This window comes from Zootermopsis nevadensis, unplaced genomic scaffold (assembly GCF_977971745.1).
Source record: "Zootermopsis nevadensis isolate Lab colony 2312 unplaced genomic scaffold, Znev_1.0 Znev_ptg000010l, whole genome shotgun sequence".
Taxonomy (NCBI): domain Eukaryota; kingdom Metazoa; phylum Arthropoda; class Insecta; order Blattodea; family Termopsidae; genus Zootermopsis; species Zootermopsis nevadensis.
The window spans coordinates 14,866,424-14,886,131 of record NW_028259142.1 but is presented as its reverse complement, the minus strand read 5'-3'; the positions used below and the strand labels follow the sequence as shown (position 1 = coordinate 14,886,131).

The 19,708-nt window shown below is 38.0% G+C and overlaps 1 protein-coding gene across 2 annotated transcripts in view; it reads left to right on the top strand.

Moving 5' to 3' along the window:
- Positions 1-1,647: 1,647 nt before the first annotated feature.
- The window catches only part of Eip74EF (Ecdysone-induced protein E74), a 287,703-nt gene continuing 269,642 nt past the window's right edge, over positions 1,648-19,708 (top strand). For both annotated transcript variants that reach the window (XM_022087089.2, XM_022087086.2), the window contains exon 1: positions 1,648-1,799. The gene's annotated coding sequence lies outside the window, so the exon portion shown is untranslated. The remainder of the gene's footprint in view (positions 1,800-19,708) is intronic.

The window sequence follows — 19,708 nt, the reverse complement described above, 5'->3', positions numbered from 1 at the left end:
AGTATTATTCGGGTGGCTTACGCTGACGGCGATTAGTAAAAATAATCTCGCCTAAGAATTGCCGCCATACTTCCCAGCATGGCCAATAAATACACGTAAGTGTGCATATATATATATATATATATATATATATATATATACACACACACAGGAGGTGTAAAATTTTGCGAAGTTGTATTCGCCAAACTAGAACTTAATTCGCCACCCTAAATATTGAAAATAGCCTAACTCTTCCGTTGCTGAACTATTTTACGATAAACTTGCTGTGTATATCACATTATGGAATTTATTTTTTGTTGTAATTAAAAGGGCCTATTTTAAAAGATGAATTTATTTTATTTTTAATTGTTCCATTTGCGGAAAGAATAGTGTATTTTATCATTGAAATTTTATAAAATAACATTGTATTAACAAATAGGATTTAAAATTGCAACAACAACAACAACAACAGAAAGATAAGACGCGGAAACTAAATGTGAGAAGTCGACGCTTAGCAGATAATATTTTAAGAATACCAGGGAAAATTCGATGCCGTAAGCCCTTATTTCCTTGCCTGATAAGGGAAAACATACTAAGGGAAATAAAAACTGAATCTATTGTGAAAGACAGATGTTGCTCATTATAAGAGAAATGGACTAAAATAGGCTTCTAATCATTTCACTGTTATTAATTATCTCTACATAAATTTCAACAATTACAGCTTCCTTCCACGCCCTTAATACTGCATACACGATTCAGTTACATTGTCGTTACCCGTATTCTGTTTCATAGGCTTCGTCGATAACACGGGCGGATATTTTATGCCAGTTTGCCGAATACGTTTACTGCGTTCACATGTTGAACCAATGCATCCTGGACCAGTTCCTGAACATTTCACAGAATAAACTGATACGTTTCTCATAACTTGAAGTGATTCCTGAGTTATAATTCGTAATTCGCCTGGATTTTGTATCTTTATTTCACTTTGTTATTGACTCTGTAGGATCTAAAAGGAAACAGTCAAATTGCGTCCAAACGCAAAATCTAACCGTCCCTCAATCCGTTTTATGTGCTGCCTTGTGAAGGTAATGATGGAGATAGACTTTAGCAAGTCTGGTTTAAAACTCGCCCTACTGGAACGAGGGGAGGGGCATGAACAGAAATAGTTTGGGTCTTGTGATTCACACCTTCACACCATGATGTGACGCTTTAGAAAGGAATCGAATCGTTATCTGTTCATACACATATCGGCGAAATCAGTCATTGCACTCGATCGATGATAGACCATACTTCCAAAACAGCTGAGCTGCAGGCACGCTGTTAGCAACCTCTCCTCCCTCAAGAGGTGAATGACTGTAATGTCAGAGTTGCGTGACGTCACGACTCGGAGCACCGCCTCCTAAACTGGCGCCGCGTTCAGAACCCTACAGTACACTCTGCCTTCATATGCCACAAGACATAGTGTAATAGTCTAAACACACCATCTTTACAAACGTTTAGGTTCTGGAAAGTATAAACGCCGCAATAAATTTTATTTCTATGCTTGTTTCTTGGAGCCGGTGACGGTGACGTCACTGTTACGCCATAAGTTGCCCTTCGTTAATGATCGGGAAACCTCGGCTCCGCCATGCAAGTATGTATTGGCTACGAACAGCGGCCAGTGATCTTGCATGCCTCTTCCTGTGTGTGTCGTGTGGGGTTTTCAGTGAAATTGTGTGCCAGAATTTAGTGTGTGACAATTTGACAAGGAGTGTGACAACGTTCTGATTAAAAAGTTCAATTTGGTTTGCTTCATTACGTTTGACTGCAGCTGGATCAGAGTAAGTAATAAGACATGGTGTGTTCGGTCGTGTGTTGTTTTGGTGTCAATGACCTTGGTGCTGAGGTGAACCGTGTTAGGCACTTGTCAAATGGGCGCAGACGGCTCACGTAACCTGCTATGTGTATGAAAATATTGAAATTACTTTTCTTTTTAATACATGAACTTTGATTTTATACATACAACCATTATTGGCATGACTGAAAGTTCGTTAGCGTAACTCTCAAAAAAACAGCGAACTTTGCTTGCTGTGGTATTTGTGTTATCTTATAAACTACTTCTCGTATACTATTACATGCTTGTAAATTATAATATATTGGTTGAAACGTCTGTATATATGAAAGCGTTCCGTTAGTTACAGTGGTGTAAAACAGTGGCGTAATAGGTGCTTGAGACTGGGGGTTAACCTTCTCGACCCGTTTTGTTTGTTAATCTATGCCGTTTTGCTTTAGAAAATGGGAGGCTTCTTCATGTTCGTGCACTTACCCAGAAATGGAAAATCTTTAAAAATATCTTAAAAGCAAGAAAAAGTAGACGTACAGGCTATCAGAAAAAGGAAAACTGAAAGTGTCATGTTGCGAATTAATTTACCTTAAATACATAACTTTAAGGTAGTGACGATAATTTTCATTCCTAGCTACCTTATTTTATTAGATTTTTTATGGGCATAAACGCCATACGTTGTCCTATTCTTTTCGCCAAAGTACAAAATGAAAAGACAATAGTAGCCTGTAATTCAATACTTTAATAAACTTGCAGTAATAGTGATTTTTTTTTTTTTGATTCTACGTATTAGTAAATCAATCAACGCACAGACGTATCTTCAGTGGATCAGTTAATACCGAAATTAAAAGCAGGAAGACTTCAGCCTTCAGCGAATGTTACTGTTTGAGGTTTAACTTAGATTTTATTAGAATCCGTAGATGACTGTCTTCTTTGATGTTGCGCCGTGTAGTCTTGTAAAAGAAGCTTCAGATATGCTTGCTGCCTCCATCATCGGGGCGATGACGAGTAAGTCACGTGCGTCATAATATCAAAAGTTTTAGGATATAACGTAAAATACTGACTATTTACCCCAGGAAAGTTTAAATATTTTATGTTTTTGCTATTAACTGTAAATAAAACCCAAGTTCGGTGACGGGTTAAGGGCGTAATTAGTTTAGAATTTTTATGTTGTAGATAAGCGACTGTAAAGAAAGCCCGCGTATTTCAAAGTTGTTCAAGTTTTAGGTTAGATTTGGAGTAATCTGTGGGACGAGATCCACAAACGTCGACAATTAACCGACATCATAGAAATAAAGCAATCATGCGACTTTAGTGGGCAGAAGTTTTGTATCATTTGTGATTATGTGTGTCTGTAACGGGATTAGACAGACAAGAGTCACACAGACAAACACACGTCTCTGCATAGTGTTCAGATCAGCTCCGAACTGCATTAATTTCAGTTCACATTCGGGAAAAATCGTGTACTCTCTTCAAGAGGATCTTTGCGTGTTTGTGTTTGTACATTTGATTCATTTAATACAGAGACAAACATAATGATTATGATAATAATATCAATTCTTGATCATCGACTCAATTTCAGTTTTCATTATGTTACCACATGATCCTGAATATAGTTGTTTTAATTCGGCACAGAAATGAGTGTATTTTACAGCTTGTTGAATCAGTTCACATGGGTTCTGATATAGGGGTAAATCTAAATGCGAATTGGACTATTTAAATCACAAATGAGCGCGAAACCGCCCGCCTTCCACTTTTAAATACGTCACTTCAAGAGTAAAAGTACATTGTATAAATTATTACAAGGTATTTGGGAAGTTTACATTAACATAAAGAGGAAACAGTTGCATACGATTGTTGTAAGTTGTACAGATAGTGGTATTTTGAAACAAATTATGCAAAAACAGTTTACTAGTAATACTATAGCGCAGTTTTGTTTGAAAATGTTAGTCGTTGTGTATGCTTCTTTCAATACCCCCTCCCCAACCTCCAGTCGTACAAAAAATACCTTTTGTTAATCGAGGGAGCCCCGCGATTCCAAATTATGCACAATGAAGAAATGTGACGTGCTGATCTCTGCTTTACGTATTCATTTATTTACCGTTTATTTAACGACGATGTCATTAGCTCTGTGTTACAGAGTTCCCACTTATTACACAAATTAACTATGCATCCTTGTTATGTATGTCCTCGTAAGTTGATCCCAGCGTTTTGAATTAAAATACTGTCTCCGAAATGTTGCTATCTACTCACAGCGTCAAAACGCGGAAGAACATCGTCATCTTGACCGCCCTGAGAACCTCAAATCTCACAAAGAACAATTCGATTGTCGACTTCAAAAGGCCTTGTGTCAGGCTGATTTCCCTCCGAGAGTCCTGCCAAATCTCTATACAGATTCTTAATTTTAGAAGTAATTTTGAATTGGAACAGATCATAATGCCTAATCCGTAATAGGTTAGTTATGATGTAGGCCTCTTAGTGGCATGCCTAAACGCATTTCTAATGAGTAGGATTTGACGTTCTCATGACGGTGAGTGGGTTGAACGTAGTGCAGTCTAGTAGAAGTTTACCAACTTTTCAGAGATCCTTGTTGCCTCAATCATGAGGATTATAATAGAGGCAGCAAGGACCTCTGAAACGTTGGTAAACTTCTATCAGACTACACGGCGCTACAAACCAGGAGAAAGATATTTTCATTTCTTAAATATAAAATTAAATTATTCTATTTATGTAATATTATAATCAGACGTCATAATCACCCAATTTGAACGTTTACATTTAAAAATTTTGATTTAGGATGTTTGAAAGTATTTGACATAAATCTTTTCATTTTTAGAAAAGGAAATTAATTCGTAATATATTATATAACAAGAGAATATGTGCAAGAAAGTAATGTTATTAAATACAAACTATTTAGTCGATAGAAGGAAAATGAAAGTGTAAACTGCGGCTATATGTGGATTAGCAATATTTTCTAAATGAAAATATGTAGAAATAGCACCACTTTGATGAAATGTTAGGGCCGTCAGCTTCCTCTGACCATTAGTTGATAAACAGTATAACGCCGCAGAATAGATAGCAAGGACTAGCGGACGGCTTCACAACCCAGAAGAACATTATCGAGCTATACTTTGTTTTTTCTTTGTTAACTACTGATATGTAGCTAATGTACAATTACAATGTTATGACAAAACATTCTGATTTCCTAGCTTGTCATTGCTCATGGTAAGACCCGTTTGACCAGGAACTGAAGTGTAACAGTCCGTTGGACCCTACAAAAACCCCAATTAGAGTCTCAACACGGTAGATGACCATCGAAACGAGTTTTTTACGTTTAAGGCGTGTAGCGACATTTTTGTATTTTTTAGTCTGTTCAGTGTGGGTTGTAACTAATATAGCTAATATTCGAGGGCTGACGGAGAGTTCTATAGCTTATTTGAAGTTATTTCTCATTTGGTATAAGCCCGCAAATCGCACAGAGAAACAGGAAAAATAAATGATGCATGAGTGCTCATTTAGGCGTGGTATTTTCAGTCATGAATGAAATGTTTACGTAAATAGACAGGCCTAATACCACGTTGGTCTTTTCCCTGCTTTTAATATATGCCAGACTTAACAAGGTAGATCTACATGTAAAATGCTTTCACACTATATTTGGTTCAGCGTTCTTGATATTTTTGGGTATCCTTTCTTACAGTTTTCTTTTATAATGGTGCTAAAAGTGAAAGCTCATTAATTGTTATATCTCCAGGTGTTTGGTTGTTATTGTACTAATATATCTTTAATCTCGATTTTTTGTTAGCACACAAGAATAGGCCTTAGTATTAGGGTCCGGGTTCTGTCCCAGTCGTTGCTATTAACCAAAAGAAAATAATTACAATTTTATTAGTTGGCGTATAATCTCAATTTATACCGTTTTATGATATTGAATTTAAACATAAATTATACATCACACACTGAACGTCAGCAATTTAAAATTATTTTTGGCGTCGAGTAAAATAATTACAAATTTTCTGAATATGTCATCAAGGAACAGGGTTTTGTAGCACGTCTCCGCCTATCCATTTGTGAGGGATTCAGTAACCGACCACAAAACTCCGTCTCTTCCTTGTCGCTTGGCCGGTCACGTTAAACCGTGTAAGTCGGCGGAAATACGTAGTAATGTAGACATATTTATAATATATTCCTTAATTGCATTCTGATTCGTTGTTTTTCAAAGATGTTTCCACCTTATGTGGGTCTACAGCGTCACACGAAGTAGTCTGCAAACATCCGTGTTACAACTAAGAATCTGGCGTTTGAAGCTGGTTATCTTTTCGATTACTTCGGGTTCTCGCGGCTGCGAGTATGACCATGGCTATCTTCTGGGTGTTTGAGCCGTGTAGGGGCAGAAGTTTATTTGCGTTTCAGAGGTGCTTACTGCCACCATCGTCAGGCCCATAGCCCTGATTACAAAGCTAGTAAACAACCACCCATAAAAAATGACGCTTAAAAGAATAGACCTGGTTTTGTAATCACATGCATTTTTTTCTGTCATTCCACAAAGAAACAAGGCTTATATCGATTAATATAAATTAACTGATGTTTTACGTGGTTTTCTCGTTTCTTCCAGTCACATGCCGGGATATTACTTTAAATTAAACCACGGCTGCTTCCTTCCACATTTTTTGTATACGAACAAGGACATATATACAAGTCTGTGGGTGAAATTCTAATTACTATTAAAGTAGGTAGTACATGTAGTTACCATTCGAGTTCTATGGGTCATTCCATGCTGTAGCTGCATTTTTTAAGTTTCTCTACTGGTTATATTCAATTCAGCTTGTATCCTGATGTTAGATTAAAACTAACGCCATATTTCACCTCGCTATCAGGCCTCGTTCTTATGCCTGATAATGACGCCTCTGCACAACTTACATCTTCGGGATGTTTGTAAATATCGTGCGTGTTAAAAACCGTCCACTAAATCTGTATTGGTTCCCAGATATTGCCTAGGAAGTGTTTTTTGGTTGGTGGAAATTCCTCCGATGTCCGGGATATAAAGTCACAGGCGGCTGGAATTCGATTTCCGGTAGGGACAGAGACTTGGATCGTAGTCACCACATCCAGACCGTCTCTCACACCCACGGATCCTTGCATCCAGCATGTACCGAGGGCTGTCTATTCCTGAGGTAGATCAGTCCGTAGGAAAAGGTGACTTGATGGCTGAGTGCGTAGAGCCTTGTACATAAATGCTCCCTGTACGCCCTTATGGTGTTTATATTGTGGTGGACAAACTCTGCTTGTTTTCTCCTCAAATCTGGCCTGTCTCCTACCCTTTACACTTCCTCATTCTCGCCGTTATTTAATCATTTATAAATGTTAACACTACTTTACACAGCTTTATAAAGTAAAATTTCTGCCAAACAGTCATGCAAAACATATCATTGTGTATGATATCAGGTAACTTCAACAGTTGACCGCGCGATGCTTGTAAACACGGCGAAGGCGGGTTCGTTGACCTCGAGATGTATTCGGGAAACTTCGGGTTAATTCGACTAACAAGAAGAAAAATGAAAAAAAACTAATTAGAGAGTGAAATGTGAAATTACAGAAATGGAACGAAATTTTCCTGTGCTTATTTGCTGTCGACATCTGGTGATGTTTGTGACCGTTTAGAATACGTCTGTACGCCTCACACAAGCTTCATCTTGTAGCACAAATTTTCGAAGAGCAGAATACACAGGAATGTGGAATTCCGACTACCAGCGTTTCTTTAGACTACTCTTGAAATAAAGAACGACTCTCAGTTTCCTTAATAACTCATAATTAAAGCTATTTGTAATTAAAGAGTGATGAAAGAAAGAAGTGGACTGAGGAAGAAGGAAACGAACTAACAATGAAATAGGGAGAATGGGGGAAAAGTAATAATAAATGAGAAGGAGCTGATAAAACTGGAAACACTGCGTAGTACTCTCTGATATTGGGAAGTAACATGAATTTGTGACTTGAGACTTGAATCATAAACACGTAAACTACATTGGGCATACAATTTAGGACAAATGTACATTATTGTTATCTGTAAGTAAGTGCTGTATTAAATAGAGTTCTATTTCAAGTGGAAAATATTTCATGTCCCTTGGTAATCAGGTTTTGCTATAAAGGTAGGCGGTACGTGATGTAACCACTGCTCCACACAATACACTAATCGTTAAATCTTTCCCTCAGGCAATGTTTCTGTTAATAAACACCCGTCCGTCGACTGTAAATTAGAGACACTGAAAATAATATTGTTTCTGCAGTGACGCCCAGTGGCCCTGCTGGCTTCACTGGCGTTGCACATAGTTTATTTATTTATTTGCAATTTATTTAACGACGCTTTCAGGGTAGGACGTTACATATATTAACGTAACGGTTGTGTATGAGAAAAGGTGGAATACCTTCAAATTCTGAACACTCATCGCTTCACATGAGTTATTATTTTCAGATTTAGGTCATAAGTAGAGACCTTATATCAAGTCACAGAATATAAAACGCAGAGGTGTAGTATTCTTGAGGTGCTAGGTTCGAATCTAGACGGGAAACCTATCGGCCTGAGGCAAACATCGTGATATTACTTTAAACTTTAAACCGCATTCGTCTGTACTGTTCCGAATTCATTATTTGCTAACATCTTATAAGCCTAAACGTATTTGATGCAATGGAACCATTGTATCTTACATGGGGTCATTAAATAAACCAGTAATAGGACTGAATAATGAGGAGTATCGCAGTTTGTATTATCCACCAATTATTGTTAAAGTGAACAAGTCTATGAGGATGAGATGGGCGGGATATAAAGCACGCATGGTGAAGATGGAAAGTGCGTCGTACGTTTTATCGGAAAACCTGAAGGGAAGAGATCACTTGGGAGACATAGGAGCAGATGAGAGGATAATATTAATATGGATCTTAAGGAAATGGGATGTGATTGTGTAGGTTAGATTTATTTGGTACAGGAAAATTTTGTTGGCAGGATTTTCGGATTTAATACTAGACGAAAATTTTCTTGAGCCGCTGATCAACTATAAGCTTATCGTGAATGCCTTTATTCCATGGAATTAATTAAGACAATTATTGGCTCAATGTACAATGAGTAATTTTTTTAACCATGCTATGATGGCTCTAACATCAATTTTGGTTTTATCGTAATGTATGTAATTAATCAATTATGTTCTTATGAACATTTGAAGATCTTTTGTATGAGGTGGAGATTGGATCGGGCCGCAAATCGTTTTATAATGGTTTAATTCGTGTTTTTTTCAATTTGTTAATTTACCTCGACGTCGTCAGAATTAATTCGTTTGACAATGACCATAATTTCAGATGAATGGCCTGTATGGTGCGACATGAAGCCCAAAGGTCCGTTATTGTGTTAACCTTATCCTAAGCCAGATAAATCCAGTCCACATTCTCATCCCTTTTTACATAACGCCAATTTTATTATTACTCTCCCATCTGGACCTAAACATCACAAGTGGTCTCTTCGCTCCAGGTTTACTGATTAAAATTGTGTGTGCATTTCTCATCTCATGCCTGCTAAATGCCACGCCCTTGCCAACCTCCTTGATTTGGTAGCCCTGATAATATGACTAATAACACGTTTTATTTAAATATCCTACGTTCACTTCTTAATTTCACTCTCTCAGATCCATATGATACAAATATATTAAACATCCATAGGAAAATGTATTGAAAACGTAGGAACATTTAAATATCAATGTTATTTCGTGTGTGTTTTTCATTATTTTCCCAGCCTAGAATTAACGTTCCGCATAATGTGTATTACCCAGCGTCATTGTTCTGCATTAGAGACTCAATACATGGGTGAAGTGACTCAGCGGGTTTGTTTCTTGTCATTAGTTTACTGTACATAGCTAACACCGCACCATTGCCCCCCCCCCCCCACCACATTAATATAGCGAGCCAGATTATCTGAGAGATTTGTCGACGTCATGGTTGTGACGCTGTAGGGTCATTGCCTCGGATCGACACAGAGAAAGTTGCGATGATAAGCGGGCCATTGCACCGGCTGCGCAGTAGAAGCAGATAGCCTGCTAGCTTACGAGTGTTATTTGCTAAAAGCACAGCAGAATTGTATTTGCATTTCAGAAGGAAAACTGTTTCTATACCGGACATGATGAGGCTTGTACTTCTCCTTATTCGGAAGGTCCCGGATTTGAGTCTCGGGCAATGCCATGAGACAGATCATGACCGCCGCTTTCCAAATACAATCCATTTAAAATCTCGCAATCATTCTAACACTGGACCCTGCGCAAACTATGTAGTTGAAAAGAGTTGTTAAATAATCAAATATTGAGTATATTGCATTATACTCTAGGGCAGGGGCTCTCAATCTTTTTCGCTGGCGTACCAGTAATTCTATTTCAACACATCAAATGTACCACTAACCAAATGCGTGCAAGGGAAACTTATTTATGTTAATATTATCTTTCGATTTTCTTACTTAGTTCGCGTACCACTCAACATTGGCAAGCGTACTACCGGTGGTACGCGTACCATGGGTTGAAAATCGATACTCTAGGGGAAATTTTAACCAATTTGGGCATTGTCTCTCATACGTGTGATTGTCACAAGAGAGCGGAGAAATGGGAACAGTGACAGAGAAATAAGGAAAAATGTGAGGAATTACATTCTTACATCATATTCTTGCAGTCTTGTAGCAAAATATCTTAATTTTAAAGCTTTCTAACGTTGAAATACTTATTTTTCTGGACTTTTCATTTAAAAATTTCAAATTACGTTACTTTGGAGATGGAGAGCTTTAACTTTGAAAAAATAATTTGGAAGAGACTTTGTTTCTTCTTTTTAGATTGCGTGTTCCTTACGATACGTGCTCTGAGACAAGTCCATCATGGTGATGTTTGATATTACGAATGGAACAGTTTTAACGCTTTGGATAGGCCTGTTTATGTACATTTTAGTTTTGTATTCAAAATTAATTTGCATTTTGCTGCTACATATAAAGGTTGTTAAGTCTGTTTTTCTGTTGCCGGCTTCCAAAGTTTTTGTCATCGGCCGAATCCACTCAGGCATAGAAACATAAAAATATTTCGTACAGAATTTGTAGATGCTTCACGTCGCAGTACAAATTTTACATTCCATCTAACAGAAATATTTCGCAATATTGCCCTGTTTTTATTTTCTGCTGTTTCTGAAACAAATTATTCAGCTAAACTACCATAGTTTTCATATATAAGCCTGTGCAAGGCTTCACGACATTAACCCTATATTAAATTGCGCGAATATATCTACCACCACAACTTCGCATCGTCGCCGTGTGTGCGTATTTTGTGTGAAGGGGCTAAAATTGTTCAGACGACGGATATCAAATGAACCGTTCTTTTTAGAAGATCTGTTAAGTTTGATTTGTTCACTCCGACAGGGAATCAAATTCTTTGGTATTCCACAATTTCTAGTGCTAAATCTGTGCAAGTTCACTGTAGAACCATCCCATTACTTATAGTTCGTCCCAACATGTTTGTTGACCGAACGTCGCGTTCGAGTGACTGGCACTCCTGCTTCGTACTCAGGAGAATCCAGGTTCAAACAACGGTCCAGAGATGAGGTGTTTCGTGGTTTTTCTTATTTTCTAGAAGAAATTTTTTTAGTGGGCCTAATTAAATTAGACCACAAACGCTTCATTCTATAATCTTTCCCCATTCATTAATAATCCTATCATTCAGCACTGTTATAGTCTGACAACTGAAATCATCGTTGACTAAGCCACAAGCGAATAAATAAATAAATAACTTGTTGGTTGAGATAAATGCAGTTTACTCGGTGGCTAGCTTTGTTTTCCATAACATTTGGTATTGAAATTAATTGGCAAGTAACAGGTGGGATTCTGAGATCCCGCGAACGACTGATCCTTTTGGACAGCATAAACTGAACGTTCCATAATTCAGTCATTTTCTTCGCCACAGCAATGAATTTTACTCGAGGCACACGATCTTGTACTATTCCCAGATGTTTACTTTCGCGCGATTCAGAATATACTTCCGCTGTCCCAGGAATGTGCCGCGTAGACCGGCAGAAAGCGAGTCTGTTTATTATTTTAAGAGAAACAGTTCTGCAATTTAATTTTAATATTCTTGTATGCGTATCGTCACATTTACTCACAGACGTTATACTTAGAGTCCGTGGTTGTTATGGGAAATTACAATTTTGAATGAAATATTGTCCTGAGAATCGTTGAAATTGAAACGTGTTTCATGGTGAGAAGTACGCTCTAAAGTCCATTGAAGAGAGGATGGGTGAGCCCCACAGAAGGTTTCTACATAGGGTGGCAAACAGCGACAAATTTACGTACAAGCTTAGAGTCTCTATGACGGGTATCCAAATACTGAGTACATCTTTCAAATACGTGTAACTTGTTTGAGTAGCCCCATAAATCTGAAATTTCCATTCTGGCTAAGACAAACTGAGGAAAAAACACTTTTTAATCTACGGCGAAAAAAACTTTTTTTCTTTTTGTTAAATTGTATTCGGTAATGAAAATATCTGCCAGCATAATTATTCAAATATAAAATGTAATGTTTAGAAATCTTCAGTTAATATCCATTGTTCCCTCATTACATTATATTTAGCAGGATGCTAAAAGCCTAACAATAATAAATGTTTCTTTGACACTGTTTCAGTAAAGATGCTGCTTACGATATCGTGTACAGCCTAAAGCGACGATGTAATGCCATTCAGAAAATGTATTCATTTGTTTAAAAATGTAGAATCGATGTACGAAGTATAAAATTGAAAGTCAGGGTAGAAAATGTGTATCGAAGTATAATATTGTAAGCAGCGAAGTTATGTGAAAATAAGATTGAAAATGTCACCCATGTTGCAATTAATTCTTTACTATTTTACAGACAGTAATACTAACATTTTTCCCAGATAAATTTTTAAATCTTGTATGCCCAGGGTACATTAACTAGAACCTTAGGTTCTGAAACATTTTTAAACTGCAGAAAAGTGCATTATAACTAACTCAATGGAACAGACAGTCGCTGACGTGATCAATAAATGATCACCCTATCCTAGGCGAAATTAATCCAATACATACCAGATTTATAAAATATTCATCTTAATATCATCTTCCCATTTACGCCTAGATCTTTAGTATGTACTTCCCATCTCTCCCGTGCGTGCTACACGCCCCGTCCATCCGTGATTATTTATTTTTAACATCCTGATAATAATGGCGATGAATACAAACGATGCAAATGTATTAGAACGTATCTAAATACGAAGGCGCAACCAGTTATTTTCACCTTTTATTTGAAACTAGAAATTCACCCGTCAAAAACGACGGGAAAAATTTTACATTGAAAACATTTTTTATACGTATAACAACAGCAGCAACAGCAACCATTGCTTATCTTTGCTTTATCAAAGGGTACATGCGATTTAATGTGCTGTCTCAGACGTGATCTTACATTGAGGTTATTTACAACTGCGCTGCGTTGTGTGGAAGTAGATTACATGTACTTAGTAGGCCATGGATGAATGCTCAAATAGTCATAACGCTCTATAAGAGCAGGTGATTACCAGCAAATTAACCAACCAAACTTCAGCACTTGCTTATTATGCGGTAGGTAGTTTTTATTACCATTACTAGTAATTAAGTGCTTTACCAATAATTGACACCTCCATAAAAATCTGGTATGAATGAAAATGATGATTTACTGAACACCTCCGTATCAAATGTTATCGAAATGAAACACATCGAAGCGGACAGACGGAAATGGCCTTTCTTCAGAGTGCAAGGAACGCATAAAAATGAGGATTTAGAGCAGCTAACTTGGGTGGCTTTGCTTATTTTAAGTACGCCTCCGCGGCAGAGGAGTGGAACGCTCCTGTCCAACATACAATAGATGGAAATTCGCTACTGTTTCCCGCAGCGGGTCTGCCATCGCGGGTGGATATTCCTGTACCCACAGAGCTCTGCGATAGTCTTGCGTTTATTAACCGATTGTGTTTAAATTTCGTGAAACTTGAGGTTATCACAGCGGAGTGGATTATGATGTTTTTATTGTGGGTTTCGGCGCCGTGTTTTGGAGAAGCATATTGTCTCCGTCTTCAGGGGCGAAGTAGAGACTTCAGCTTTGAAGATGGAGACGTTGTGTTTCTCCGAAAAATTGGCATCTACCGAAGAATCTACACCGAATACAGAAGAATACCATCGAATGTTAATTGTGTTTTGGTCCTCCATTATAGTATTTTTCCGATTTAATTACATTTCTTGACAGAACAAATAAACTTAATTTTAAGGCTTGGACATACGTCATACGTTTTTGCGGTGTTTATCTTATTTTACGTTGCAGCAAGACTTGTCTCCTTGACATTTTCGTTCATGCCATTTTTACTATGTCACCTGCGTTGTCGATTATGGTTCTTCGCTGGAAGTAACAATTAGCACTTCATATTTCGAAACAATTTCTATTTAAGAAAACGTTTAATGCTAAACCATGAAGGCATTATGCGGTACAGACCAATCTTCACCTTAAAGTGAATGCTGTCCACCTTTCGGGTGGAATTCGTCTTTCAGTTGAAAAAGTTGTTTGACCACAGTTGAAGAACAAAGCTTATTGTTTATTCACCCGATCTTGTTTATTTCAAGCGCAACACAGTAGCACGCGTGCCGGCCTCATCACTGGTAAAAGTAGACACGAGGTACGGAAGTTGAAATTACGAAGAGTGATGAATTGGGTTGCTATGTTCAAATAAACACCCCCGTCCAACAAAATAAACGGAAATGTGAACTCGACGAATGAAACGGAAGACGTCAAACAACGTCCTCTTCCCCTGCAAAAATGTTAAACCCCGAATATTTTGAACAACAAGACGCGAGGTCGTCAATGTCAGATTCTACCTCCGAAAACAATTTCTATTAAAAAATGTTGCTCGACCTCATGACGTAGCGCAGTTGCGGTCGTCGCCTAGTAGAGGCGCTGTTAACACTGCGTGACGTCATCGCGTCTAGCAGCCTCGTGAGTGGGAACGTGGGCAATCCTGAGTTATAGTTAGCCGCTCGTTAGATCAGTGACCAGCGTGTCACACCGTAGTGCTGCCAACTTTACGGACTCTAGACTCAAAGTAAAATGGACGTAGGTTATCAAGGTCATATTTTGTATTTACCGGCATTGTCTTGACTGCTGGAGCTGCGAACAGATGAATTATGTCTGTTACCGCCAGTAGCATAATACAGGTTGCAGGCTGCTATGAACCAGGCGAAAACACGTGCCTTAGAAAATATAAGTTCAGCTACCATTTGAAGCCAGAGCTAGTTTAAATAATATTTAAAAATTCCGCTCCTGCAACATTCCTCAATTGCAGAGATCGTCTGGTTAGTGGTGTTTAAAGAAACAACCACTGCTTATTCTGAGAGTCATACGAAACTCATAACCCTCTTTGGGTAAAATGCTGAGATACTGAATTATTTATTATTGTATCAGTGACTCCGTTTTTAGCACTCATTAGTCCATCGACACACTTTTGTGTTCATCTTCGACTACCGGAAACGGCTTTTCTCAATTTCTCCATCATTTTATCAGCAAGCTAGATCGTGTGGAAAACAGGATGTTCTCAAAGTTCGGCAAATATTTGATTCGTATTAATTACAGCTAACAGGAATATGGAGAAAATTACAAACCGAATAGCTTAATAGTTTACTCTCTTCACTAAATATTAATAAAATTACTGAATCAAAGGAAATGTGGTGGAAGGAGTATATATGTAGAGTGTATGGGGAGGTAAGAAATGCATAGAAAAATTTGTGTTGAAAAACCTGTAGGGAGGATACTAGTAGGGAAACCTATATATAGATGACATGATAATATTAAAACAGGTATTAAAGGATTAGGTTGTGAGGGTTCTCAAGAAGGGGGGATCCAGTCGCGGGCAGTAACGAACCTTCGGATAAGATAGAAGGCTGTTTTGTTGCTGTTCTGGCGACTCATATAATTTATAATTCATTATGGTATGGTGATGCATAATTTGCATCAAAATAAGTGCGGTCAGACAGCGCTGCAGTTTAGCCGAACCCTGGACGACCCAATTTACTTAACGAGCTTATGGGAAGGTCCGTCATAAGATAGCGAACTTTTGTGTCTTCCTCTCAGATTGCTCGGACTCGACATTTGTGACGTAAGAAATAAGGTACATCCAGCAACTACGATCATAGGTACTTTGTATATAAAACACTCGCGCAGTTAACAAGCATAATGCTGTCTGTGGTACGTATAGACTTATTTACATAAATTAACAGAAATTACAGTAGGACACGGTCGTAGTCGCCCGTTATTTAATCCATTGTATAGCACCTACTGAAAATTTGACCATGCTTTCTAAAATTTAATGCTTGTTTTGTTTCTAATTATTTCAGTGACTTTGAGTTTTCGAGTATGAAATATTAAAATAAACATGCGTACCAACATAACAGCATAATCACTCTAATGACTGTGATTAAGTATGTTCTAGCTAACGTCATGTTTCATATTACTTCGCAATAATTACATCTATTAAATAACTTGTTGAATATTTTATTATGACTGGACTATATATGGTAAATATTAAATCGTTTTGTACCTTCAATTCCGCCACTTTTGTAGCCGGTTTTACAGTGTAAAAGCGCACTAAGTCTGCTGTTGTTTCGTTGCTAGGCAACCCTTTAATTCATAAAGCGATCACTATGTGACGCCGTGGCTACAAATATTAAAAAGTTGTCAAGTAAAATATACAGGATGAGTCACAGTAATTAAGGTCCGACTTATATAAATTATAACTGTGAAATGAACCAGCTGCAGTCATATTAAAGATTCATAAAGGTATAAAGTTTAGATAAAATCTGAAGTTTGCTTCGATGTAACGTGTTTGCCATATTTGCAGTTATGGTAATTTTAGAGTTATAATTTCTTTCAATAGTTACGTATTTGTAACTCACTCTGTATGTTGTCATAATACACTGTCCTAAGCAGTTTCATTATTTCAGTACAGCTTATTTTAAGAGAATCTCTGGTGAAGAATGGTTGTAGTGACCCGTTATGATATTCCCGAGAACGTAAAGAACAACATATACGGGAAAAATGCCCCTTGGGTTCACACTCAACTGAAGTGGAGCCTTGTGCCGATGAGTGATACGCGTTATGCCAACAGTGGGTCGGTAGCCGTCGAACTATTATATATTATAACATGTCACTCCAGTGCAAGTTTCCACACACACCCGAAAGTGAAATTTGAAATACATCTGAAGTTTATGCTCGTTCTAAAATAACGAATGGTTAACGGTTTATATTCTATTCTGTTGAGAAACAATAGGGCTACTCCAAACTCGAAACAGTCTTCAAATTCTAGTGTGAGTTAAGAACATCGTATGGAAAGGAAGCTGCTAATATGTTGAATTAGTAATCGCGGGCAGATGACAACGGTGGATCCCCTTAATCGAGGGTTTAAAAGGTAATTAATAACTTAGTAAAAAAAGGATATTGTGAAATGTTACACAGGTCCTTGGATTTCGGCAGATTCTTTGGAACGAGTGTCAGCTTTTCAAGAATGGCTCAGCTTCATGGAGTTATATACCCAGAACTATCATTAAGTTCTAATTGCATGGATCAGAATCCTCGTTGAGATGCTAATAGTCGCCCAGCTAACCAAGGAACTAACCACCTTTTCTAGATGCTTTATTGCCGTGTTAATTGTTCGGTGCTGCGTTAATCCTGGCCACTCTCTCATATCATGTACTTCTTGAAAAGAATATATATCTTGATATTAATTTTTTTAATACTATTTTAAATTATCTAATTAAATCCTTCCATATACTTTTAGGTCCCCCCTAATTCCTTTGAGTAATATCAATTGCGGAATAATTGTCAACCTCATTTATTTGTAGAATAAATAACAACACCCGTAATCAAATCCTCCATAACCCAGAAGCTCTTGTTCCGGTATTGAGTTCTTGTCTCACTGGATGCAACTGAGACAGTTTTAATAATTTCCATTTTTAACATGACTCGTTACAATTTTGAACTGTGTGTCAGCATAGCAGAGCCATCTAGCGGAGCGAGATGCTGTGGTGACCGTCACAGTAGGTCATCATGGGGTGGGGGAGGAGCTGACTGTGGGGAAGGAACCAACTTTCAAATCTCACTGGGGGTCACGACACGAGTATCAGATGTAGGTGACCCACATTAACCGCCGAAACGCAAGTAAGTCAAAGTCACCACCGAGCAAGGGCGTTAGTAGCCTGTCCATGGCTGTGTAGTCTCTGTGAAGCCACCAGAAGGAGAAATGGTGTTAAATTAGAACAGAACCTAATTGACCCAGTTTGAATTAACTTCCAGTAATAGCTTGGAAAATCGGAGAAAAGTGTCAATTCGTAAGGAGCTGTACCTCGGAATTGCGCCCTCTGTCGTTCGTAAGGAGTGTCTGCTTGTTTTCTCCTCAGTTTGACGACTCGTTCCCACGTGGCATAGAATTCATATGGAAATCTGATGACATCTGATAAAGTTCGTGATATCCAGACCCAGAATTCGATCTGAGAGCTGCTTCCTTCTTGAGTAACAAATTTTCAATTCGGCGGGTTCAAATCGTGTTTTGCTGCAGGGACAGAGACAGGTGTTTACGTTCTTGCTAATGTTCCTTTGAGTTTTTCGTGTGTGTGGTTGGGGCTGATATGTTTATGGGGCTGACATCCTAAGGAAAATTCAGATGCATAAATTGACAGTTTTTTGAAAAAGGTGCTGAGAATATTTGGGTCTAAGATCAAGGGAGTAACAGGAGACTGGGGGGGGGGGGGATACACAATGAAGAGCATCATAGTGTTTATTCCTCCCCAAATATTATTAGGCTGATCAAATCCGGGAGAGTGAGATGGACGGAGTATGTAGCACGCGCTATAAAGCCGAGAAATGCATGGTCTGGTGAACACGGTAGCGGGCCTTCCGGTTAAGTAAAGGTGAGGACATTTTATGAGCAGCTGTGCGACTATTAACTTCTCAAAGACTTTCATCTGTGGAGTCAATTAGTTAGGCATTCAATCCATGTTCTTAAAGAGCATATTATTCGTTGTTCAGACAACTCCGCGTGTGTATGTTAACAGCATTACATTTCGTTGTTACAGATTATATTCATTGCATTTTTCACATATCTCTCATTGAATCTAACATATTGTAGAATCTTCTGTGCCACTAAGTTTTACTCATACTCTTCTCCGTTCCTTCCCCTATCTCTCTCTCTCTCTCTCTCTCTCTCTCTCTCTCTATCTATCATCCACGGTTGTTTAACTTGAAGACCTTATTGTATGATGGGCATTATTTCTCGCCTCTGTTCTTGCTTCTAATACTTTCTCTGATGAAATACGACCACTTGAGTCACTGATAATTTCTTTCTGTGTTTAGTTGGCGTTACTACTAGAAAGCACGTTTAAAAAAATCATCAGGCGACCTTTCGATTTCCTTCATTTAAACGTCCCAACATGTTTGATTATCTTTCAACTTTATTTAGCCAGAAGTGATTAATGATTTGAAGGATGTGAACATGACCTATTTAATAAAACTGTCCTAACATTCTGTTGCAATGGAAACGTGATGAGATACATATCTGATGTAACACTTCAACCCTGACGCATCTAATAAAATAGAAATCATAATCACCAGTCTCATCACCACCATGATCATCGTCAGTTGCTTCTCTATGCCAACATTGCGGCTGAATGACTAACATTCCTGTTTCGTATGCTGCTTTTATGACTGAGGACTTTAGTGATTTTTCACAGTTCTCCATGTGTGTAGAAGACCGTGGACTTTAAATAGGTTACGACCATTTGCTTCCACATCCTACCGTCATCCATCATTCACTGTCATCCTACTATTTGAC